The sequence below is a fragment of the Rhinopithecus roxellana genome, chromosome 12 (genome assembly GCF_007565055.1).
Source record: "Rhinopithecus roxellana isolate Shanxi Qingling chromosome 12, ASM756505v1, whole genome shotgun sequence".
NCBI lineage: Eukaryota > Metazoa > Chordata > Mammalia > Primates > Cercopithecidae > Rhinopithecus > Rhinopithecus roxellana.
The window spans coordinates 96,665,412-96,692,486 of record NC_044560.1 but is presented as its reverse complement, the minus strand read 5'-3'; the positions used below and the strand labels follow the sequence as shown (position 1 = coordinate 96,692,486).

General features: G+C 38.2%; 2 pseudogenes across 1 annotated transcript; both read left to right on the top strand.

Moving 5' to 3' along the window:
- LOC115900745 lies at window positions 1-27,075 on the top strand (annotated as a pseudogene).
- On the top strand, window positions 16,927-17,382 carry LOC115892121 (annotated as a pseudogene). Its single transcript, XR_004052011.1, has one exon. The product of XR_004052011.1 is annotated as a 40S ribosomal protein S15a pseudogene (transcript).

Genomic DNA, 27,075 nt, shown 5'->3' with positions numbered 1-27,075 from the left:
ATGCAGCTGGAGCGGACAGCGCGGCTTCTGGGGTGTGGTCAGACCTTTGGCTCTCACCGCAGTCGGAGGTCAAGGTGTTGTGCTTACTGCTGTGTGTCCTCTGCACCTAGAGGCCCAGGTTCTGTGGTCTTGTGACCTGCAGGTATTGGGAGATCCACAACTAAGTCGCCAGGACCTCCTGGAAGCCTAGAAATGGTGAGTGTGCCGGGTCCGACATCCGGAGAGAGTGGCCGGGGCTGGTTGGAACCGGTGGGAAGTGGCTGTGGCAGGACTCAGGCTTCCCCACAGTAAGCTCCACAATCTGTGCCCCGAGTTCTCCTTGCCTAGCTCCACCTCAGTCCGCTTCAGCCATAAGATGGCGGCTGCGCTGACACCCGGCCTCCGGGCGTCCTGTCTCTAACCTGCGCTGTGACTGTGCCCTGGCCTGGAGACCTTTTCGGGCAGCTCTGCACCCGCAGCGCAGAGTCTCTCCCAGATGTGCAGTGACCATGGGAGGGTCGTCAGAGGAGAATCCTGACTCCGCGTGTGGGTTCATGAATGGAAAGAGCTTTGGTCCGTGAGGTTCCCAGCTCCTGTTTTCTCCTGTTAAAAATTAACGGAAGTCACCCCACAAATATTAAAGAATTTATCCAAAGAGTGATTCCAAGATTGTAGAGCACCCAGCTTGGGTTGTAGTTTATGGTCTATTGAAGGGATTTGACAGAAGAGTTTTATAAGGCGCATAATGAAGAAAACCAAATTCAATAATTGGTTAGGTACAGTTACGTAGTTTCTTAGTTTGTACTATCAAGATGGAAGTTTCTTGATTATGTAGTCAGAGATTAATTGGCAGTTTATAGTTTGTTAAGCCTGAAATTTTTTCCCCAATATAGTAATTTACAAAAAATGTATTTGAATTAGTTTGTTTTTTTGAGATAAAGCCTCGCTCTGTCGCCCAGGCTGGAGTGCAATGGCGCCGTCTGGGCTCACTGCAGTCTCCACCTACCAGGTTCAAGTGATTCTCCTGACTTAGCCTCCCAAGTAGCTGGGATTACAGGCATGCGCCACCACGCCCCGTTAACTTTGTTTATTTTTATTTTTTATTTTTTGTTTTTGAGACGGAGTCTGGCTCTGTCCCCCAGGCTGGAGTGCAGTGGCGCGATCTCGGCTCACTGCAAGCTCCGCCTTTCGGGTTTACGCCATTCTCCTGCCTCAGCCTCCCGAGTAGCTGGGACTACAGGCGCCCGGTACCTCACCCGGCTAGTTTTTTGTATTTTTTAGTAGAGACGGGGTTTCACCGTGTTAGCCAGGATGGTCTCGATCTCCTGACCTCGTGATCCGCCCGTCTCGGCCTCCCAAAGTGCTGGGATTACAGGCTTGAGCCACCGCGCCCGGCCAATTTTTCTATTTTTCGTAGAGACGAGGTTTCGTGGTGTTAGCCAGGATGGTCTCGATCTCCTGACCTTGTGATCCGCCAGCCTCGGGCTCCCAAAGTGGTGGGATTACAGGCGTGAGCCACCATGCCCAGCCATCTTTGTATTTTTAATAGAGACGGGGTTTCACCATGTTGATCAGGCTGGTCTCGAACTCCTGACCTCGTGTTTCACCCGCCTCGGCCTCCAAAAGTGCTGGGATTACAGGCCTGAGCCACCGCGCCCGGCCTCTGCATCAATTTTCTAAGAATAATGATCTCCGGCTTCATTCCGTGTTGCTGCAAAGGACATAATCTTTTTTTTTTTTTCTTTCTTTCTTTTCGTTTTTTTGTTTTGTTTTATGGCCACACAGGATTTCATGATTTCATGACGTTTATGTACCATTATTTGTTTTGAGATGGAGTCTCGCTATGTCACTCATGCTGGAGTACAGTGGTATGATCTCAGTTCACTGCAACCTCCACCTCGCAGGTTCAAGCAATTCTTCTGCCACAGCCTCCTGAGTAACTAGGATTACAGGCGTGTGCCACAGCACCCAGCTAATTTTTGTATTTTTAGTATAGACGGAGTTTTTACCATGTAGGCCAGGCTGGTCTCAAACTCCTGACTTCCAGTGATCCATCGCCTTGGCCTACCAAAGTGTTGGAATTATAGGTGTGAGCCATTGCACCTGGCCCATATTTTGTTTTTATTAAGTTTTTTATATTTTGCTATATTTGGAGACAGGGTCTCACTCTTTTTCCCAGGCTGGAGTGCAGTGGTGTGGTCTTGGCTCACTGAAACCTCAACCTCTCAGGCTCAAGCTATCCTCTTCTACCTAAGCTTCCCAAGTAGCTAAGAATATAGGTTTGTGCCACCATGCCTAGCTAAGTTTTCTTTTTGTATTTTATTTTATTTTATTTTTTTTATAGATGGGATTTTGCCATGTTGTCCATGCTGGTCTCAAACTCCTGAGCTCAGGCAATCCACCTGGCTCGGCCCCCAAAGTGCTGGATTACAGGCATGTGCCATCATATAACCATACCATATTTTCTTTATCCAGTCTACCAGTGATAGGCATTTAGACTGATTCCATGTCTTTGCTATTGTGAATAGCGCTGCAATGAATGTGATTGTGCATGTGTCTTTAAAATAGAATAATTTGCATATTTTTAGGTATATACCCAATTGTGAGGTTACTGGGTCAAATGGTAATTTTGTTTTTAGTTTAGTGAGGAATCACCACACTGCTTTTCACAATGGTTGAATTATAATAATGACCATTCTCACTGGTTTGAGATGATTTCTTATTGTGGTTTTCTTTTGCATTTCTCTAATGATTAGTGATGAGCATTTTTTTATATGCTTGTTAGCCACATGTTTGTCTTCTTTTAAAGACAAGCAGCTTTTTCATGTTTTTTATCTTCTTTTAAGTGAGGTTTTTTTTCCCTTGTAAACTTGTCTTAGTTCCTAGAGGATTCTGGATAGCAGACCTTTGTCAGAAGCATAGTTTGGAAATATTTCTATTATTCTGTAGGTTGTCACTTTACTGTGTTGATACTTTCCTTCGCTGTGAAAAAGATCATTAGTTTAATTAGGTCCCATTTGTCAATTTTTGCTTTTGTTGCAATTACTTTTGATATCTTCATCATGAAATCTTTGCCAGTTTCTGTGTCTAGAATGGCACTTCTTACCTTCTAGGGTTTCTTTTTTTATATACCTAATTTTTAAGATTAACATTTAAGTCTTTCATTTACCTTGAGTTCAGCAGTATGATCATTTTATGATAGTGATCTTTTTTATTCATGAGCATAAAGTAGTGTTCCATTTGTTTGTGTCATCTCTGGCTTCTTTAAGCATTGTTTTGTAATTCTTGTCATAGAGATCTTTTACCTTTCTGGTTATCTGTATTTCTAGATATGTTACTCTTTTCTGTGGCAGTGTGAATGGGATTGTGTTTTCCATTCAGATTTGGCCTAGATGTTCTTGATATATAGGGTTGCTACTAATTTTTGTACATTTCTTTTGTATCCTGAGACTTTACTCAAGTTTTCAGTTTAAAGAGCTTTTCTGCTGAGAGTATAGGGTTTTCCAGATGTAGAATCATGTTGTTTGCAAATAGGGATAGTTTGACTTTCTCTCTTTTTGTTTGGATGCCTTTTATTTTTATCTTTTGCCTGATTGCTCTGGCTAAGATTTCCAATTTTATGCTGAATAGGACTGTTGAGAGAAGGCTTCCTTGTCTTGTGCCAGTTATGAAGAAGGAATGCTTACAGGTTTTGTCCATTCGGTATGTTGGCTGTTTGTTTGTCATAGATAACTTACTATTTTGATGTATGTACCTTCAGTGCCTAGTTTGTTGAGGGTTTTTAACATGAAAAATGTTAAATTTTATTGAAAGCTTTTTGTGCATCTATTGAGATAGTCTTGTGGTTTCTCTGTTTAATTCCGTTTATGTGATGAATCACATTTATTGATTTGTGTATGTTGAACAAACCTTGAATCCCCAAAACAAACCGTAGTTTATCACAGTGGGTTAGCTTTTTGATAAGCTGTGGGATTTGGTTTGCCAGTAGTTTGTTGACGATTTTTTTTTTTTTTTTTTTTTTTGAGATGGAATCTTGCTGTGTCACCCAGGCTGGAGTGCAGAGCATGATCTTGGCTCACTGCAACCTCTACCTTCCAGGTTCAAGTGATTCCCCTGTCTCAGCCTCTTGAGTAGTTGGGCTTACAGGTGTGTGCTACCACACCCAGCTGGTTTTTTTTGTGTTTTTAGAAGAGAGGGGGTTTCATCGTGTTGGCCAGGCTGGTCTTGAACTCCCGACATCAGGTAATCAGCCCATCTTGGCCTCCCAAAGTGCTGAGATTACAGGCATGAGCCACTGGGCCCAGCCGTTTGTTGAAGATTTTGGCATCAGTGTTCATCAAGGATATTGGCCTGAAGTTGCCTTTTTTCTGTTTTATCTCTGTTAGATTTTGGTATCAGAATGATGCTATTCTTACATAATGAGTTGGAGAGGAGTTTCTTCTTTTTAATCTTTTGATTTTGTTTTAGTAGAAATAATTTAATCTTTTGAAATTGTTTTAGTAGAAATAATATCAGTTTCTATTTGTACATCTGGTAGAATTCAGCTGTGAATATGTCTGGTCCTGAGCTTCATTTGATTGGTAGGTTATTTATTACTCATTCAATTTTTTGAGCTTTTTTTAAATTTATTTAAAGAATAAAGTAAGTTCTTCCCAGATATTTGTTTTATATATCAGAGGCTTTAATTATATTCTACAGGATTTTTTTTTTAATTTAGCAAGATAAGACTATTCTTTTTTTTTTTTCTTTGAGACGGGGTCTCACTCTGTTGCCCAGGCTGGAGTGCAGTGGCCGGATCTCAGCTCACTGCAAGCTCCACCTCCCAAGTTTACGCCATTCTCCTGCCTCAGCCTCCCAAGTAGCTGAGACTACAGGCACCCGCCACCACGTCCGGCTACTTTTTGTATTTTTTAGTAAAGATCGGATTTCACTGTGTTAGCCAGGATGGTCTCGTGTTAGGCAGGATGGTCTCGATCTCCTGATCTTGTGATCCGCCCGTCTCGGCCTCCCAAAGTGCTGGAATTATAGGCTTGAGCCACCCCTCCCGGCCAATTTTTTGAGCTTATCTATCTATTAAGAGCTTTGATGTTTTTGTGTGTATTCAGTCTTGGGAGGATATATTTGTTCCAGAATTTTTTTGTTTCTTCTAGAGTTTTGTTTTGTTTTTTATGTGCATAGTATATTCATACAGACTTCAGTATATATATTTTTTGTTTTATTTGCTTATGTGCATAGTATATTCATAGACTTCAGTATATTTTTGTGGAGTCAGCGGTAAGGTCTTTTTTTCTCATTTCTAATTGTGTTTATTTGTATCTTCTTCATTAATCTAGCTAGTAGTTTATTTACCTTTTCTAAAAAAAATAGATTTAATGCGTGGATTTCTTGATATTTTGTAGTTTTTCATGTCTAAATCTCCTTTAGTTCAGATCTGATTTTGGTTATTTCTTGTCTTTTGCTAGCTTAGGGGCTTATTTGCTTTTGCCTGCTCTCAGTCTTTTGTTTATGATGTCAGGTTGTTAAACTGAGATCTAACTTTTTGATGTGAGGATTTAATGCTATACATTTTTCTTTTAACGCTGTCTTAGCTGTATTGCAGGGTTTCTGGTATATTGTATTTTTGTTCTTTCTTGTTTCAAAAGACTTCTTGGTTTCTGCTTTAATATCATTATTTACCAAAAAGTTATTCAAGTGTAGACCGTTTAATTTTTATTTTATTGTATGGTTTCCAGTTGTTTTATTGGTATTCAATTATATTTTTCTTAAGCTGTAGTCTGTGTGTGTGGTTTGTATCATTTTGAGATTTTTGAATTTGCTGAGAATAGTTTTATTTCTGATTGTGTGGTCAATTTTAGAGTATGTGCCATGTGGTAATGAGAAGAATGTATATTATGGTATTTTTAGATGAAGAGTTCTGTAGATGTCTATTAGGACTATTTGGTCGAGTGTTGAGTTCAGGTCCTAATATTGTTATTAATTTTCTCCTTCAATGATCTGTCCATTAGTGCCTGTGAGATGTCATCTCCGATTATTACTGTGTCAGATTCTAAGTCTCTTCATAGGTCTCTAAGAACTTGCTTTATTCATGTGAACCCATGGATTTTTTTTATAACGCCTTTCTCTCTTGTGCTTTTCCCCCCATAAACATCCTTTCAAGTGCACACAGTGTGCAAAATTCAGATGTCCAAGAGTTCAAGAACTTGTCCAGAGATCTGGCTGTTGTAAGAGAAAATATAAATTTGCAATAAGAGGTTTTATTCTCATATGTGAAAATAAGGGAGGATAACTTGCTGATTTTTAAAAAAAGGTTTAGATTATATGTATATATTTCCTCTGCTTTTTGAAATATATCTAAATCATATTAACAATGAAACAAACCTTTTGTCATTCTTTTTGACTGAGAATTGTCTTTATCTGGGACCTGAGATTCATTGCTTTCTTTTTGTCTTGGCAAAAGATTATTTTTTTAATCTTTAGTCTTTAAACTAGACACAGATTTGTTCAGAGTAAACCTCATTTCAAGAGCATTAAAAAGTTGAGCACAAAGGTTGGAATAAATTTAGCAATACAGAATAAAATAGACTAAAAGATACTGAATAAGTTCTTTGGCAGAAACCTGATTATCCAAGGTGATTATTTGCAGGCTGACATACTTACACTGCAAAAGCCAGAAGAGGTCAGTGTATAAACTGAACAGTGGAGTCTGTTGTACTTGGGTTACTTCAGTACAGTTAGTGCAGTTATGTGTAGTGTTTGTAGACAACCTGCATTCATATAAATTAAACAGTATTTTCTACAATAGTATGAATATAAGGCCACAATATTTACTTTGATTGAATTCCTTATTTTAATATTGTTATTCATACTTTTGAAATATAGTGTTTTAACTGAATTATAGTTCGGATAATTTTTTAAAATCTTACATACCTTATGACAAGTACATAAAATTAGTCATACTTATGTATTTATATCTGATATCCAAAGAAATTTACCATTAAATTGTTATAGTAGCTATTAGTCTGACATGCTCATTAATTTATCCAATAGTAGTAGTTATAGGTAAGGATAATTTTAGTGTCATAATTTACCAAATTAGTATGCTGCTATTATGGGACAAATAAAGACAGGTGATATGGCTACCCAAAAACCATAATAGCTCGCCAGTTAGCTATGTTGCAAGCTCTAATATATTCTACTATATTAACACAGATTTCAATTTTTTATAAAAAAGTGCTGGTGGAAGTTGTCAGATATATTCCAATATATCTCACATTCAATGGTTAGCAAATAAGAGAGCAGCAGAGATGGAAGATAAATCTTGTAAAATTCTGCTGAGAACTGGGCACGGTGGCTCATGCCTCTAATCCCAGGACTTTGGGAGGCCAAGGTGGGTGGATCACCTGAGGTCAGGAGTTTGAGACCAGCCTGGACAACATAGTGAAACCTTTTCTCTACCAAAAATACAAAATTCGCCAGGTGTGGTGGTGCATGCCTGTAGTCCCAGCTATTTGTGAGGCTCAGACAGGAGAATCACTTGAACCCAGGAGGCAAAGGTTTCAGTGAGCCAAGATCACACCATTGCACTCCAGCCTGGGCAACAAGAATGAAACTCCATCTCAAAAAAAAAAAAAAAAAATTCTGCTGAGAACATGCCCCCTTTATTCAATAATGCTCATGTTTCTCTTGCTGAGAGTAGCTATGCACTTTGGGTGTTTGGAGAGAAATTCTTCTTAGGGAGGTATTTTCTGGCTGACTTGATCAATCTTATATCCAATCTCAGTTTTTTCTTAAGACATTTTAACTTTTTTCTCTCAATATAATTTTTCTCAGAACAAGAGCTGTTTTTCTCTCGAATGCATTGTGTGTCTGTTTCAGAAACCCTATTAGTATCCCATGGTGTCTGTGAAAGACGTGGGCTGTCACAGTGAGAACTCTCAGAGCTGTCTCTATCTGGAGTCATGCTAAAACCCAGCAGTATTTTTTTCATGTCACCATTATAAATAAAAACTGAGGCTGAAACACTGCTCCCTTTTCTATTATTGTGAAGGTGCAGTTCTACCCAGGAGGTCTGCAGACTCTCCTCCTGCTGCTCAGGCTTCACTCTCTGATGTGGCACCAGAGTGCTGCTGTGGCAACTGGGATTCACCTAAGATGTGAGTTTCCAACTGTGAGCCCTGTGCTGTGGGCTGTGCCTCAGTGGCAGATGGTAGGGGTCAAGAGAATACACTGGCCACCAGGAGAGGGAAACAAGAGTGCTCAAGCCCAATGCTCGGCAAGTAGAGAGCTATTGCTTTAAAATTTAAATAGCCAAAAAGATAGCACCCGAATCAACAATTTTTGTAGAAGAGTCGAAGCGTACCTTCACCAGACACTGGGGTTCAAGTTGCACAACTAAATCCAGTCATGAAGATGTGAAAAGTTTATTTTGTCATTGATTATAACCATTTAGCATACATGGATGGCCTTCCCAACTACCAGGTGAATTTAGGATGAACTATGTGTGACATGGTGCTGTAAATTCTACTTGTAGACGAATTATGGTGATTGTCTTTGCAATCTCTTGAGCAAATTGACTGTAATGTCACATTCACATGTAATTGTATAATAAAACAGTTTTCTTTCTGTTCTGTTATTGTGGAGTTCCTTTGGGGCTGAAGAAAATTTTGCTTATAATTATATTTTCCAAACCCAGTGTAGAATTACCAGACATAATGGAAACACATAAGGTACCAACTAAGCTTTACTCTAGATGGGCCTTTTTGGCTTCCAGTCAATTCACAATTGTGCAGTGAAGTGCATGCTGTCCCCTAAATATGCAGGTGGAATTGCGTCTCTGCCTACTTAGTATCTATCATCCTCTGCAGTCACTTTTAGAGAGGCTAGACCAGATTTCTACAAACTTCATAGGTCAGATATTAACCATTTTACCTCTTCCGACAACTTGTGTCTTCAGACCTGAAACTGATTCAGTGACCATCAGGCACTGAAACCCAATCAGAGTAAAATATGTGCATTGAGTAGACCTGTAGACATGAGAATCTCCACTTCTCCCTCCTTCCTCATGCTAAAATGCCCACAAATGTTGAGATAACATTTACCTGAATATTGCTGCTACTTTACCCATGCAGGGCCTGAATTTGCAGCTCCAAATTCTAAATGTAGGTCTTGAGAATTGAGATGGAAAAAAAAAGTTTTTGTCTGAGGAATGCAAGTCCTTTTAGGTATCAAACTCAGAGAGACATTAAAATGAGAGCACAGTCATGTTTCTCTCCCTTTTTTTTTCAGCTGTATATCTCTTGAAACTGTTCACTGTTGCCCCAAGTAGCTATAAATTAAAGTAATTCCACACTGGACACTACATTCCATATCCTTAACCTTGATGTATATCCAATCAGTCATTAAAGTTATTTCTTTACATAAGTAAGAATTTCTCACAACCAATTTTGTATCAGTGAGCACTCACTGTTACTTTTCCTTGTTTTGCCTTTACAAATCCACTTGTAAGTGCTGCTAATCAAAGTGTAGGTTCCAGGCAACTTGAATATTTTGTCCCAAGTTAAAATCCTTAAGCTTGACCCAAATAAAATGTCTGCTTTTGTTCATGTTGTGTCAGCTTTTTTGTTGTTTTTGTTTGTTTGTTTTTTGAGATGGAGTCTCACTCTGTCGCCCAGGCTGGAGTGCAGTGGCCAGATCTCAGCTCACTGCAAGCTCCGCCTCCCAGGTTTATGGCATTCTCCTGCCTCAGCCTCCCGAGTAGCTGGGACTACAGGCGCCCGCCACCTCGCCCGGCTAGTTTTTTGTATTTTTTAGTAGAGATCGGGTTTCACCATGTTAGCCAGGATGGTCTCGATCTCCTGACCTCGTGATCCGCCCATCTCGGCCTCCCAAAGTGCTGGAATTACAGGCTTGAGCCATCGCGCTGGGCCTGTGTTAGCTTTTTTAAGGTAAAATATTATTTAGAATGTTCTAGAGCAGCATCTGTGAGGAAATCTCTCCTTTAGTTTCACTTTACTTACTGTAACACCCAAAAATGCAGAGTGAGATTGATTTCACCTAGAATCTGCAAATAAGGTCTGGCTGGCCTCTGCCTGGGATTTACAAGGCACGGCCAGACTTTGGCTTTAGAATTCATAGAAAACCAACAGGAGGCATTTTCTGCATTGTGAGATATCAACGTAGACATTTTTAATTCCTCTTTTGAGAGTGTGGCTTTTTGACCTTTTCACATCTTTTTCATTAACCTGACACAGTCATATGAGAGGCTCCAGGAGTAAGTAGAATCTGATGGCAGAATCTGTAAGTGTAAACAAGCATCTTAAGGCCACACAGTATCCAGAGCCACGACCACAACTATACCTACCTGTAAAATGTGATACTGGAGTAAAGTATTCTTGTCCTTCTACTTACCCAACAGCTAGCAAATCAGGATGGATGAGCCAGGTTCTGGAGTTCAACCAAGGCAGTTCCATTTTTTATTTAGAATCATCCTGAGTCTTCTCTGCCTGGCTTGTCTTAAAAAATTATTCTAGATAACCTTAAGGGATTTTTAAAAATTGCTTATTAGCGTATAATATAAAATTTACAGGGCAGTGGCAAAAAAATATTAAAATTATACAAACTCAGATTTAGGTTTACTTAAGTAAGCTTTAGAAAAAAGAGCTGACAATACCCCCCAGTGACATAGAGAACTTAATTGTACATCGGCTGTACACTCTGCCCCAGCCCTGTTCATATTCCCCCTTTTTGGAGTCCTTATTTATGTCTGGCTCTACCCTGGCATCTTGCCTCACAGAACTCATTAGAAGAGATGAGAGTTTTGGGTCATGAATCCTGTTGCCTTTTTAGAGCTGGTGTTCAACATTTTCTGCAACCCAACAGATAAATGGGAAATACAAAGTATGTATTATAGGATCTTACTTTTCATATTTTTTATTCAAACCAGTGCTTGCAGAAACATTATTTAGCAACTTGTTTTCTGTTCCTGCAGATCTAGTAGTTGATTCACAAGTCTCAAGAAAGTAAATATAAACACAACAAAAATTTATCTAAATTGCATTAAACTCTTTCCATCTGTATCTCTTTCATCTGTCTGTATTTACCTTTCATTCTATGCATTTTTTGAAAAAATCAATGACAGATCTACAGAAATAGAAATAAAAATGCTGGGTCCTTTAAAGCCTTGGAATTACTGAACATGTAGTATCAACTCACAGGGTGTTATTAGGATTAAACCACATAATGTGCTATCACAGTGCTCTGTAACATCCTATTGAGCACTTAGTACCTGCTTAATAAACATTGCATTAGTACATGTGCACATGTTTTCCAAATGCAGACTTACTCAGAAATTGCTCCTTTCTGTTTTCTCTGTAAACTTTAGAGTCAGCAAAGAATATAATACTTTAGAATGAAGAATGATTGTCTTCATTTGTACCAGAAGTATTTGTGTTGTGACAAGAGTGCTGGGTTATCAGCCCAGGCTTCTAATGAGTGTCACCTGGCCATTTTGCAGAACTCTCTTTACTTGTGCCCTGTCCATGGATTCTGTTTATTATTCTGAGGGAAGTATCCATGTTGTTTTAATTAAGTGGTTCATGTGACTCTAAGGTGAGGTCAGAATCAAGTAGGAGGAATTCAGAATACATTCATGAGAGTTAAGTTCCATCTTTGCATTAAAGGGTGGTTCAAGAGCCTGTTCTGTTTGGATTTGGTAGGGACAGGACAGCATGGCCCACATTTCCATTACTGTAGCAGAAATTGCTGGTGCCTGTGTCAGGGGACGGCTCCTGAGGACAAAATAAAGAAAAGCATATTTTTATCTCTGGAGCTACTCATTGTTTCTCAATCTCTTCTGCTGTAAAGGGCAGAAGTGGGTGGAGTTTCTGTGTCTTGGTTCTTCTGCCTGTGGATGTGGTGACAGCAGGTAGACCTGTGGTGCTGACACTTTTAAAGGCATGTTCTCAAGATTCAGGTATAATTTGTCCAGAGAATTTTATCTGAGAAAGAATCCTAGAGAAGGAGGAGAAGGAGAAAAAAAAAAATGGACTTTTTTTTTTTTCTTTTTTTTTCAGCTAAATATGTCTCAGATCAAGATCTGTGTCCACTGTGCTTTCTCCAGGAAACATGTTTGGTACTTGCAAACCTGTACTTCTCTACTTGTGTTTTTCCTCCCTAATGAGTTTGTCTTAACTACTTTAAAAAATTCTTACAATAATCAAAGTCTCTGAAAAATATATTTCTTCTATATACCAGAGCCTTCTCTACATTATGGCTTCTTATATGCCATGCAGAAATCTCACTATGAGTTTATAATCTGCAATATTAAAAATGTCCTTTTGTGGCTGTTGAACATGGGAAGGTGTAGATACTCAAAATTCCTATTGGGGAAACCTGGGGTTTTTAGTGAAGACAGAGAACATGTAATGTTCAGGTTTCATCTGTGTTCTTTTTTTTTTTTTTTTTTTTTTTTTGGAGACAGAGTCTCGCTCTGTCGCCCAGGCTGGAGTGCAGTGGCCAGATCTCAGCTCACTGCAAGCTCCGCCTCCCGGGTTCATGTCATTCTCCTGCCTCAGCCTGCCGAGTAGTTGGGACTTACAGGTGCCTGCCACCTCGCCCAGCTAGTGTTTTGTATTTTTTAGTAGAGATGGGGTTTCACCGTGTTAGCCAGGATGGTCTCGATCTCCTGACCTCATGATCCGCCCATCTCGGCCTCCCAAAGTGCTGGGATTACAGGCTTGAGCCACCGTGCCTGGCCTCATCTGTGTTCTTTATTATGTCTATGCAGTACAGGATTAAGAAAACACCCATTGAAGCAGTATGGTATTTATTACCGAGAAAATTATAAAAAAATTGATAGGAGATAACTGCTCTTTACAGTGCTAAAGAAAGACTGTTTAAAATCACTGTTAAAAATTACAGAACATGGGAGATACCTGTATCTTGAACTTTCCATAAAACTAATGTTTCCTTATGGTTAAATTCAGACTGTAATTTACCTTTCAGGGGACAATATCTCAGCAGTAATGCTGTGTCCTTCTGGGTGCATCAGGACATTATAAAAGTTTGTTCTAGTGTAGTTGATGTCAATAAATCACTTAGTTGATAAGCTTTCTGACACATTTTTTCACTATAGAATTAATTATTTTTCTCTTCATTGTTAAGTATCTTTATGCAGCTGATGTGAACAAACCACCACATTTAATCTGGCAGCTGCCCTTCTTTCTTAGGTTTCCTTTGTGTTTGTCTGTTTTTGGAAAATGAAGGCTCTCATATTTATTTACAAACCAGAAAAACACAGGCTCATTCAATTACTGGATATTTGAAAAAATAGTCTTTTTGGGCCAAAAACATTGGCATACTGATGAGCTTGTTAAAAATTCAGCAACTCAGACTTTATCCCTGATCTTCTGAAAAAAAAAAAAAAATCTGCATTAACAGGATCTCCAGCTTATTGTACACATTAAAATTTGAGTGATACCTTCTAACTCAACATGTCTATTCCATCTGAGTAATATACAAAACTATGTCTTTTCCATCTGAAGAATACAATCCTTTTTTTTTTTTTTGAGATGGAATTTCAATCTTGTTACCCAGACTGGAGGGCAATGGCGCAATCTCAGCTCACCACAACCTCCGCCTCCTGGATTCAAGTGATTCTCCTGCCTCAACCTCCCAAGTAGCTAGAATTACAAGCAGAAACCACCATACTCAGCTAATTTTGTGTTTTTAGTAGGTACGGGGTTTCTCCATGTTGGTCAGACTGGTCTCAAACTCCCGACCTCAGGTGGTCTGCCCGCCTCTGCGTCCCAAAGTGCTGGGATTACAGGCATAAGCCACCATGCCTGCACACAATTAATTCTGTATGATGTAAATATAGCACTCAAAATTGTACATGTGTTTATGCCCTTAATTTTATACTTTATTATCCAGAAAAATACTATATATACACTGATGTTATGAATATTATAAAACTTTGTTTTCTTAGAGTTAGAGAATACAGTAGAGAATATTTCTAGTTGAAAACTATTTTATTGAATTATTTCAGTCACTCTTAGAAGTCAGAACCAGCTCTCTTTACTCTCTCCATTTTACGTCGAGTAAAATTAAAAATTATGCCCATGACCACTTGGTAAATATGTGTGTTTGTGTGTATTTTCCAGGGATCATTGTCATTTTGGGATGTGGCCATAGAATTCTCTCTGGAGGAGTGGCAATGCCTGGACACTGCACAGCAGAATTTATATAGGAATGTGATGTTAGAGAACTACAGAAACCTGGTCTTCCTGGGTGAGAATAACTTTAATATGTAATTCCTAGTATACGCTATAGGTTTCATTTTGCTGCGGACTTTATTGGCCTGAACAAAGGAGGATGAACGCGGGAATAAAGACAAAGACGGCACCAGGGGTCTCCTTGCTGCTAGTGAACAAGGGCCCTGAACTTCTATAGCCCTTCATATTTATTGAGTAAAGGAGATAGGGAGAAGGGGGAGGTTGTGGTCAGCTACTAGACTTAGTGACTGTATTCTTTAAACAGTACTCTCCAGATATTCTAGTGGATAACCTCAAGGAGCATGGCACCAGGGAGTGACTCTCCTCAGTGTACCTTCTAGCGGCATGAACAGAAGCAAGATTGCCCACATTCTGCGTTCATGATAATCAGTTTGCTGTTTGATCATATAGCCTCCAGTGGAATGCTGAGTTGGTCACAACCCTCAGGCTTTTGGCTCCCAAAAACATTTCTCTTTTGTATAATTTCTTTTTGGAATTTATGCTTTCAGATGTCTGTTTTCAAGAAAATCATAGAGATTTTTCCACAGAGAAAAAAATTTCAAAATGTTTCATCTTGACCTGAACTTACCACATTCTTGAGCTCCTCTGTGTCCTTCACTTTAGATTAATGGTAATTTCAAAATTTTACTGGCATAAAATATTATTGCTCACACTTTAAAATCTAATTGCCACCACCAATTTTTAATTCAGTAGTACCAGGTGATAAAATTAAGAACCTACAAAATTAGAGTATTTTCTAAATATTTAGAAATTTCTGTTGTAATTTAGTATTTTGGAATAAATATATTAGAATATTGTGTTACATCCTCTTTACTGAGCACATTACTAAGTTATTAATTGGAGAATATGAGCAAGATGCATGTTACTCATTTTTAATGAAACAGGTATTGCTGTCCCTAAGCCAAACCTGATCATTTTTCTGCAGCAAGGAAAAGAGCCCTGGAATATGAAGAGACATGAGATGGTGGAAGAATCCCCAGGTAGGTGAGAATGAATACAGCAGACAACATGGATGAGAGGTCCAAGGTCAAGGAGAAAGCCAGTCCTTAAAGGGATATGGGAAGCAGTGTTCCAAAAGAAACAGTTTCTGGAAAGCCTAATTTTTATTTTCATTTTTATTTTGAAATTTTCTCTCACACAGGGGCATCTTCTGTCTTATGCTTTTAAAATATCTAAGAATTCTTCTTTCCCTTCAGTACTCTTCCTTCAAGTTTACAGTGACAGCCAAAGTACTTTTCATGGCATACAAGCGAGTGCACAATCTGAGTTTTTTCTGTTTTTGTTTTTCTGGACATGATATTTGTGTAATTTTAAGGTACTCCATGTTAAACTGTCTTTTAAGTTCTCTTTTCCCATCGTCTCTGAAATATGTGAGAGTAGTGGTTTCTGTATTAATTGGGTGTTCTTTGTTCATTTTTCTGCACATTTCATCCTGTTTTTCTTATAGTCTTGAAATATAGTTTGGAATTATGAAGTATGATGTCCTGCTTTTTTCTTCAAGATTGCTTTGGCTGTTCACAGTTTCTTGTAGTTTCATGTCAATTTTATGATTGTGTTTTTCATTACTGTGAAAAAAAACCACTGGAATATTGATAGTTTATTGAATCTAGAGATCACTTTGGATAATATGGCATTTTATCATTTATTCTTTGAATCGATAGACAAAATAAATTTATTTGTGTTCTCTCATTTTTCATTGATAAATCTTTCACTTGATAAGTTTTTCAGCTCCTCAGTTAAATTTGTTCTCAGATATTTATTATTTTAGTGCTATTGTAAATAAGATTGTTTTCTTCCTCTATTTTACCAGATAGTTTAAGTGTATGGAATCATAACTTGTATGTTAATTTTATATTTTGGTAATTTACTGAGTGTATTTATTAGTTTTAAAAGGTTTTAATGTACTGTTTATGGTTTTTTATAGAGAACATTGCATGATCTACAAGCAGCAATGTTTTACTTATTTGTCTTCAATTTCAATGACTTAAAAATTTTTTTGACAACTTTTTCTTCCACATACATCAAGTGCTGTGTTAAAATAGAAGCACTGACAATAGGCACAATATACTTTTGCATTGTTGTCTTAATTTGAAGGAGCAAACACCTCAAAGTTTTGATAAACTGGTTTCAGAGGGTAAAAATTTCTTTTCTTGGGCCCCCAGGGTGATAGAATGCCTTTGGGTTTGTAGTAGAGTGGGGTTGTACCTTGGTCACAAGGCTGCTGGCTCAGCACTATGGTTGGCTTATTACAGGGGGCTTGGGTAATTGTAATTCCCATTTTATTTTTGGACAGAGTAAATATCCTTCAGGACTTTGCTCAGTAAGGTAGACTCTATGGCAGGTTTCTGCAGTCAGGTCTGCATATGGTGGGCTTTATATTAGGATGTGGATTAGTATGGCTTGTACTGAGTACCAGAGAGGATTTCTGACGTCACTGTGGGTTTCTACATAGGCGGAACTGGCCATGAACTGTGGCTTAGGAAGCTGGAACTGAGTCATGGAACTGCTATTGGGACCAAGATCTGCAGGCCTGCCAGCATGGCTCTAAAAGGATATCTCTCCAGGCCTCTGGAAGACCAAGACCTCTCACAGACTGTGGCTGACTGGGAGGAGTTTGGGATGATTACAGAGTAAGTTCAAAATTCTCAGTGGGGCTCTTTCCGCCATCTTTCCGAGCCGCCACAATGGTGCGCATGAATGTCCTCGCTGATGCTCTCAAGAGCATCAACAATGCCGAAAAGAGAGGCAAAGGCCAGGTGCTTATTAGGCCATGCTCCAAAGTCATCGTCCGGTTTCTCACTGTGATGATGAAGCATGGTTACATTGGCGAATTTGAAATCATTGATGATCACAGAGCTGGGAAAATTGTTGTGAACCTTACAGGCAGGCTAAACAAGTGTGGAGTGATCAGCCCCAGATTTGATGTGCAACTCAAAGATCTAGAAAAATGGCAGAATAACCTGCTTCCATCCCGCCCGTTTGGTTTCATTGTACTGACAACCTCAGCTGGCATCGTGGACCATGAAGAAGCAAGACGAAAGCACACAGGAGGGAAAATCCTGGGACTCTTTTTCTAGGGATGTAATACATACATTTACAAATAAAATGCCTCATGGACAAAAAAAAATAAAAATAAAAATAAAAACAATTCTCAGTGGGACGGAGTTGGGTGGGACATTTTTTGGTCTGTAGTCAAGAGCAGGGATTCTGTAGTTTGCCACCTGAATGAAAGCTTGCCTTCTGAAAAGGGTGCTCCTTAATCTTGGGCTCAGCAAAGTTTCACAATTCCCTCCCTGGATCTCAAAGCTCTCTTAAAGGCACTTATTTCTGAGATGGGGTCTCACTGCATAACCCAGGTTGGTCGTAAAATTTTGGCCTGAAGCAATTCTCCAATGTTACTGTACCATGTAGCTGTCATTACAGATGGTAACCATGATGCCTGGTTCTCTCATTAAGACATTTTTGTCATGGATGACTGACAAACTTTCTTGCTGTTGGGGGTTTAAGCAGATAGGGCACCTTTTTCTTTTTATCTGCTTCTAAGAGTGTAAAATGCTTTATATCTATCGATCTCTTAAAATCTTTGTCTTTTTGAGGCTAACTCATTTTGCATAACGTTACCAAGATTTATCTTCATAATTGGTAGAATATTTTCTACTTTTTGAAAACTGAGTGATATTCCAGTATTTTAATTTTTTTTTTTTTTTTTCTTTTGAGACAGAGTCTCACTCTGTTGCCCAGGCTGGAGTGCATTGGCGCAATCTCGGCTCACTGCAAGCCCCGCCTCCCGGGATCACGCCATTCTCCTGCCTCAGCCTCCTGAGTAGCTGGGACTATAGGCGCCCGCCACCTCACCCAGCTAGTTTTTTGTATTTTTTAGTAGAGACGGAGTTTCACCGGGTTATCCAGGATGGTCTCGATCTCCTGACCTCGTGATCCGCCCATCTCGGCCTCCCAAAGTGCTGGGATTACAGGCTTGAGCCACCGGGCCCGGCAGTAGTTCAAATTGTATTTACTGAATGATTTGGTGACAGAAATTTGCATTGCCTTTACCTATTAGTTTATAGTAATAATTACTGCTATGTAAATGACTCCTCATATGACCATACATGTTAAAGTATATATATGTGTTGCATTCTATTTCATTAGTCTAACTTTCATCATTATACCAGATTGTTTTAATTCTGTAGCTTTGTGGTGTCTTTTAAAATCAGGAACTTTAATGCCTGCAACATTGCTTTATTATTATTATTATTTTAAGATTGTTGGGAACTTTACTGTCTTTTGAGATTTTATATATTTCTGGGGTTGCTGTTTCTGTTTCTTCAAAAATACAATGAGAAATTTGAAAAACATTTTATTAAATTTGTAGATTACATTGACCAGGATGAACATCGTTACAATAGTAACTATTATAGCCTTTGTATAAGAGTGTGCTTGAGTGTTTTTTTAAATTCCTATGTGTACATATATAGGTTTTTTTTTTTTTTTTTTTAGACAGTCTTGCTCTATCTCCAGGCTGGAGTGCAGTGCCACTATCTGGGCTCACTGCAACCTCCGCCTCCCGGGTTCAAGCGATTCCTTTCCCTCAGCCTCCTGAGTAGCTGGGACTACAGGTGCGTGCCACGAAGCCTGGCTAGTTTTTCACATTTTGGTAGAGACAGGGTTTCACACTGTTAGCCAGAATGGTCTTGATCTCCTGACCTCATGATCCACCCACCTCAGCCTCCCAAACTGCTGGGATTACAGGTGTGAGTCACCATGTTTGGCATTTTTTTTTTCAGGTTTTTTCTATTACTGTTGTATACTTGTATTCGTGTTTAGTCATAGAAAATAAATCATAAAATTTCAGTTTTAAAAAACTTGGTAAGACTTCTTTTTTGGCCCAAGAGGCGGTCTATCAAGAAATATGTTGCATGAGCTATTGAGAAGGGTGTGTATCCTGATGTTGAGGAGTGTTCTCTATACCTCTGTCAGATATAGTTGTTTTATACCACTTTTAAGTAGTCTGTTTCCTTATTAATATTCTGTTTTGATTTTTTTAAATTATACTTTAATTTCTGGGGTACATGTGCAGAACGTGCAGGTTTGTTACATAGGTATGCACGTGCTATGGTGGTTTGCTGTACCCATCAACCTGTTATCTACATTAGGTATTTCTCGTAATGTTATTCATCCACTAGCCTCCCATCCCGCCACAGGCCCCGGTGTGTAATATTCCCCTTCTTGTGTCCCTGTGTTGTCATTGTTCACCTCCCACTTATGAGTAAGAACAATGTGTGTTTGGTTTTCTGTTCTTGTGTTAGTTTGCTGAGAATGATGGTTTCCAGCTTTATCCATGTCTCTGCAAAGGACATGAACTCATCCTTTTTTATGGCTGCATACTGTTCCGTGTATGTGCCATATTTTCTTTATCTAGTCTATTACTAATGGGCATTTGGGTTGGTTCCAAGTCTTTGCTATTGTGAATAGTGCTGCAATAAACATATGTGTGCATGTGTCTTTATAGTAGAATGATTTATAATTTTTTGAGTATATACCCAGTAATGGAATTGCTGGGTCAAATGGTATTTCTAGTTCTAGATCCTTGAGGAATCGCCACATTGTCTTCCACAATCGCTGAACTAATTTACACTCCAGCCATCAGTGAAAAGCATTCCTACTTCTCCACATCTTCTCCAGCATCTGTTGTTTCCTGACTTTTTAATGATCACCATTCTAACTGGGATGAAATGGTATCTCCTTGTGGTTTTCATTTGCATTTCTCTAATGACCCATGATGATGAACTTTTTTTCATATGCTTGTTGGCCACATAAAGATCTTTTTTTGAGAAGTATCTGTTCATATCCTTTGCCCACTTTTTGATTTTTTTTTTTCTTGTAAATTTGTTTAACTTCTTTATGGATCCTGGATATTAGCCCTTTGTCAGATGGATAGATTGGAAGATTTTTCTCCCATTCTGTAGGTTGCCTGTTCACTCTGATAGTTTCTTTGGCTATGCAGAAGCTCTTTAGTTTAATTAGCTGCTATTTGTCAATTTGGCTTTTGTTGCCATTGCTTTTGGTGTTTTAGTTATGAAGTCTTTGCCCATGCCTGTGTCCTGAATGGCGTTGTCTAGGTTTTCTTCTAGGGTTTTTATGGTTTGGAGTGTTACATTTAAGTCTGTAATCCATCTTGAGTTAATTTTTCTATAAGGTGTAAGGAAGGGGTCCAGTTTCAGTTTTCTGAATATGGCTAGCCAGTTTTTTCAATACCATTTATTAAATAGGGAATCCTTTCCCCATTGCTTGTTTTTTTCAGGTTTGTCAAAGATCAGATGGTTGTAGATGTGTGGTGTTATTTCTGAGGCCTCTGTTCTGTTCCATTGATCTGTATATCTGTTTTGATACCAGTACCATACTGTTTTGATTACTATAGCCTTGTAGTATAGTTTGAAGTCAGGTAGCATGATGCCTCCAGCTTTGTTCTTTTTGCTTAGGATTGTCTTGGCTATATGAGATTTTTTCTGGTTCCATATTAAATTTAGTTTTTTTCAAAATCTGTGAAGGAAGGTAATGGTAGCTTGATGGGGATAGCATTGAATCTGTAAATCACTTTGGGCAGTATGGTCATTTTCACGATATCAATTCTTCCTATCCATGAGCATGGAATGTTCTTCCATTTGTTTGTGTCTTCTTTTATTTTGTTGAGCAGTGGTTTGTAGTTCTCCTTGAAGAAGTCCTTCACATTCCTTGGCAGTTGTATTCCTGGGTATTTTATTCTCTTTGTAGCAATTGTGAATGGGAGGTGAGTCATGATTTGGCTCTCTTTCTATTATTGGTGTATAGGAATGCTTGTGATTTTTGCACATTGATTTTGTATCCTGAGAGTTTGTTGAAGTTGTTTATCAACTTAAGGAGATTTTGGGCTGAGACAGTGGGGTTTTCTAAATATACAATCATGTCATTTGCAATCAGAATTTGACTTCCTTTTTTCCTATTTGAATACCCATTATTTATTTTTCTTGCCTGCTTGTCCTCACCAGAACTTCCAATACTATGCTGAATGGGAGTGGTGAGAGAGGGCATCCTTGTCTTGTGCCGGTTTTCAAAGGGAATGCTTCTGGTTTTTGCCCATTCAGTATGATATTATCTGTGGGTTTGTCATAAATAGCTCTTATTATTTTGAGATATATTCCATCAATACCTAGTTTATTGAGAGTTTTTAGCATGAAAGTGTGTTGAATTTTGTCAAAGGCCTTTTCTGCATCTATTGAGATAATCATGTGGTTTTTGTCATTGATTCTGTTTATGTGATGGATTATATTTATTGATTTGCATATGTTGAACCACCCTTACATCCCAGGGATGAAGCCGACTTGATCACGGTAGATAAGCTTTTTGATGTGCTGCTGTATTCAGTTTGCCAGTATTTTATCGAGGATTTTTGCATCCATGTTCATCAGGGATATTGGCTTGACATTTTTTGCTGTTGTGTCTCTGCCAGGTTTTTGTATCAGGATGATGCTGGCCTCATAAAATGAGTTAGGGAGGCTTCCCTCTTTTTCTATTGTTTGGAATAGTTTCAGAAAGAATAGGATCAATTATTCTTTGTACCTCTGGTAGAATTCAGCTGTGAATCCATCAGGTTCTGGACATTTTTTATTGGTAGGCTAATAATTACTGTCTCAGTTTCAGAACTTGTTATTGGCCTCTTCAGGATTTATTTTATTTTTATTTTTTGAAGGTTTTTTTTTTTGTGTCTCTCTCTCCTTCTGTTCTGTTCTTAGTTCTTTGTTATCTTCTGCTAGGGTTTGAATTTGTTTGTTCTTGCTTCTCTAGTTCTTTTCATTGTGATTTTAGCATGTCTATTTTAGATCGTTCCTGCTTTCTCTTGTGGGCATTTAGTGCTGTAAATTTTCCTCTAGACATTCCTTTGTCTGTGTCCCAGAGATTCTGGTATTTTGTGTCTTTGTTCTCATTGGATTCAAAGAACTTTTTAATTTCTGCTTTCATTTAATTATTTTCTCTGTAGTCATTCAGGAGCAGGTTGTTCAGTTTCCGTGTAGTTGTGTGGTTTTGAGTGAGTTTCTTAATCCTGAGTTCTAATTTGATTGCTCTGTGGTCTGAGAGACTGTTTGTTATGTTTTCCATTCTTTTACATTTGCTGAGGAGTGTTTTGCTTCCAATTATGTGGTCAGTTTTAGAATAAGTGTGATGTGGTGCTAAGAAGAATGTGTATTCTGTCGATTTGGGGTAAAGAGTTCTGTAGATTTCTATTAGGTCTGCTTGGTCCAGAGTTGAGTTCACATCCTGAATATGCTTGTTAGTTTTCTGTCTCATTGATCAGGCTAATATTGACAGTAGGGTGTTAAAGTCTCCCACTATTATAGTGTGGGAATCTATGTTTCTTTGTAGGTCCCTAATAACTTGCTTTATGATTCTAGGTGCTCCTGTATTGGGTGCATGTATATTTAGGATAGTTAGCTCTTGTTGTTGCATTGACCCCTTTACCATGATGTAATGCCCATCTTTGTCTCTTTTGATCTTTGTTGGTTTATCGTCTGTTTGATCAGAGACTGGGATTGCAACCCCAGGTTTTTATTCTTTTTTTTTTTTTTTTTTCTGCTTTCCATTTGCTTGGTTAAATATTCCTCCATCCATTTATTTTGAGTCTTTATGTGTCTTTGCACATGAGATGGGTCTCTTGAATACAGCATTTAGATGGATCTTGACTCTATTCAATTTGCCAGTCTGTGTCTTTTAATTGGAGCATTTAGCCCTTGTATTTAAGGTTAATATTGTTATGTGTGAATTTGATCCTGTCATTATGATGCTAGCTGGTTATTTTGCCCATTAGTTGATGCAGTTTCTTCATAGTGTCGATGGTCTTTAACAATTTGGTATGTTTTTGCAGTGGCTGGTACCAGTTGTTCCTTTGTGTGTTTTGTGCTTCCTTCAGGAGTTCTTGTAAGGCAGGCAGGTCTCTCAGCATTTGCTTGTCTGTAAAGGATTTTATTTCTCCTTCACTTATGAAACTTAGTTTAGCTGGATATGAAATTCTGGGTTGAAAATTACTTTCTTTAAGAATGTTGAATATTGGCTCCCCACTCTCTACTGGCTTGTAGGGTTTCTGCAGAGAGATCCACTGTTAGTCTGATGGGCTTCCATTTGTGGGTAACCCGACCTTTCTCTCTGACTGTCCTCAACACTTTTTTCTTCATTTCAACCTTGGTGAATCTGACGATTATGTATCTTGGGGTTGCTCTTCTTGAGGAGTATCTTTGTGGTGTTCTCTGTGTTTCCTGAATTTGAATGTTGTCCTGTCTTGCTAGGTTGGGGATGTTCTCCTGGATGATATTTTGAAGAGTGTTTTCCAATTTGATTCCATTCTCCCTGTCACTTTGAGGTACCCCAATCAAACATAGATTTGGTCTTTTCACATAGTCCCATATTTCTTGGAGACTTTGTTCATTTCTTTTTATTCTTTTATCTCTAATCTTGTCTTCTTCCTTTATTTCATTAAGAGAAAAGAGAAGAAAAGAGATCAGAGATCTTTAATCTCTGATCTCCTTTCTCTGCTTTATCGATTCAGCTATTGATAGTTGTGCATGCTTACGAAGTTCTCATACTGTGTTTTTCATCTCCATCAGGTCATTTATGTTTTTCTCTAAACTGGTTCTTCCTGTTAGCAATTCGTCTAACCATGTCATAAGACTGTGTTTGCAAATCACTTTTATCTTGGAGCTCCCAAGATTCTCTTTTTGTCTGTAACTATTGACATTGTGATGATAAATATGTTTTTGTTATAAATGTATTTGTATGTATTGTAATTTGCTTTTTGAGCTTATTTTTACATATTTTTTCTTAATTTTAGAATCTTTCAGTTACTTCTTTTTGTATTTTTATCACCACAATTTAGATATTTTTGTTCTTATCCTCATTTTTCTAACTTTTTATAGTCTTTTGTGTTCCCGTTTCATGCATTGAGTATTATTCCATTTTAAAAATTAGTGTATAAATTTTTAATGGTTTCTTTTTGAAATTTTTATAATATTTATGGTGGGATTATATTGCCCTATTTTGTATAGATTGTAATCTTTGAGATTTGGACATTTAAAAAGGTTACCTGTCACAAAATTTATAATGTGGCTTTCTCCTGGCATAGTCAGAAAACAATGGTCTTGACTAGAGATTGTGTGGGTCTGTCAAACATGTTCTTCAGATTTGTCTTGTGTGAAATTTTGTGCTTACTTTTATTTTAAAGAGATTATGTTTCTTCTGAAAAGTAATTACCTGGTACACCTGTTCTCTCTCTGCAGCACTGCAGTGCTCTGCTGCAGTGTATTTACCTTTGGTCTCAGCAGCCTCAAACTGCCATTTGAAAGTATACCATCATTTATCTCAGCAGTTTATGTCATGGGAAACAGAAACCAGTGTGTGGAAAGCCCAGTAGAAGACAGAAATTAAATTGTACATGCCAATATTTTACTATCCTTTTAAAAAAAAAAAAAAACAGAATTTGCAATTTACTTCTGACGGGACTAGGTAATACTGAGGAACAGAAAGAGTTGTAATGGGTAAATTTAACAAACTTTTCTTTTTGTGTGTGTGGTTCTTTGCATTGGGTTTAATTCAGACACTGTACACACTTAACTCATGTATAAATTATCCACATACGTATTTTGGTCTGTATGTTTTCATTACATTTATGTCTGTGACCAATTACGGCCTGTGTCATATTGCAATGTCATCTTGCTTATGTAGTTTGATTAATTGTATAGGTTAGATTTGGAAACTGTGTTTATCTGAGTCTAATAAGTGGACTAATTTGTTATTTTTATTTCTTTTCAGTTATATATTCTCATTTTGCTCAACACCTTTGGCCAGAGCAGGGCATAGAAGATTCTCTCCGAAAAGTGATATTGAGAAGATCCGAAAAATGTGGGCCTGAGAATTTACAGTTAAAAATCGGTTGTACCAATGTGGATGAGTGTAAGGTGCACAAAAAAGGTTATAATAAGCTTAACCAGAGTTTGACAACTACACAGAGCAAAGTATTTCAATGTGGCAAATATGCAAACGTCTTTCATAAATGTTCAAATTCAAAAAGACATAAGGCATACTGGAAAGAAGCTTTTGAAATGTAAGGAATATGTCAGATCATTTTGCATGCGTTCACACCTATCTCAACATAAAAGAATTTATACTAGAGAGAATTCCTACAAACGTGAAGAAGATGGCAAAGACTTTAACTGGTCCTCAACCCTTACTTATAAGAGAATTCATACTGGAGAGAAACCCTACAAATGTGAAGAATGTGGCAAAGCTTTCAACCAGTCCTCAAACCTTATGGAATATAAGAGAATTCATACTGGAGAGAAACCCTACAAATGTGAAGAATGTGGCATAGCCTATGGTAACTTCTCAACCCTTAGTAAACATAAGGTAATTCATACTGGAGAGAAACCCTACAAATGTGAAGAATGTGGCAAAGCCTTCAGCTGGCCCTCAAGCCTTACTGAACACAAGAGAATTCATGCTGGAGAGAAACCCAACAAATGCAAAGAATGTGGCAAAGCCTTTAAGTGGTCCTCAATACTTGCTACACATAAGAAAATTCATACTGGAGAGAAACCCTACAAATGTGAAGAATGTGGCAAATCCTTTAGTACGTTCTCAATCCTTACTAAACATAAGGTAATTCATACTGGAGAGAAACACTACGAATGTGAAGAATGTGACAAAGTCTTTAGCTGGTCCTCAGGCCTTGCTGCACATAAGGCAATTCATTTTGGAGAGAAACTCTACAAATGTGAAGAATGTGGCAAAGCCTTTAAGTGGTCCTCAAACCTTATGGAACATAAGATAATTCATGTTGGAGAGAAACCCTACAAATGTGAAGAGTGTGGCAAAGCCTTCAGTAGGGTTGCATACCTAACTACACATAAGGTAATTCATACTGGAGAGAAACTCTACAAATGTGAAGAATGTGGCAAAGCCTTTAAGTGGTCCTCAAACCTTATGGAACATAGGAGAATTCATATTGGAGAGAAACCCTACAAATGTGAAGAATGTGGCAAAGCCTTCAGTAAGGTCGCATACCTAACTAAACATAAGGTAATTCATACTGTAGAGAAACCCTACAAATGTGAAGAATGTGGCAAAGCCTTCAGCTGGCCCTCAAGCCTTATTGAACATAAGAGAAGTCATGCTGGAGAGAAACCCTACAAATATGAAGAATGTGGCAAAGCTTTTAACTGTTTCTCAACCCTTACTAAACATAAGGTGATTCATACTGGAGAGAAACCCTACAAATGTGAAGAATGTGGCAAAGCCTTTAGTACGTTCTCAATCCTTACTAAACATAAGGTAATTCATACTGGAGAGAAACACTACAAATGTGAAGAATGTGACAGTCTTTAGTTGGTCCTCAAGCCTTGCTACACATAAGGCAATTCATGCTGGAGAGAAACTCTACAAATGTTAAGAATGTGGCAAAGCCTTTAAGTGGTCCTCAAACCTTGTGGAACGTAAGAGAATTCATATTGGAGAGAAACCCTACAAATGTGAAGAATGTGGCAAAGCCTTCAGTAAGGTCACAAACCTAATTAAACATAAGGTAATTCATACTGGAGAGAAACCCTACAAATGTGAAGAACTTGGCAAAGCCTTTAGCTGGGTCTCAGTCTTCAACCAACATAAGAAAGTTCATGCTGGAAAGAAATTCTACAAATGTGAAGAATGTGGTAAAGACTTCAACCAATCCTCACACCTTACTACTCATAAGAGAATTCATACTGGAGGAAAAACCCTACAAATGTGA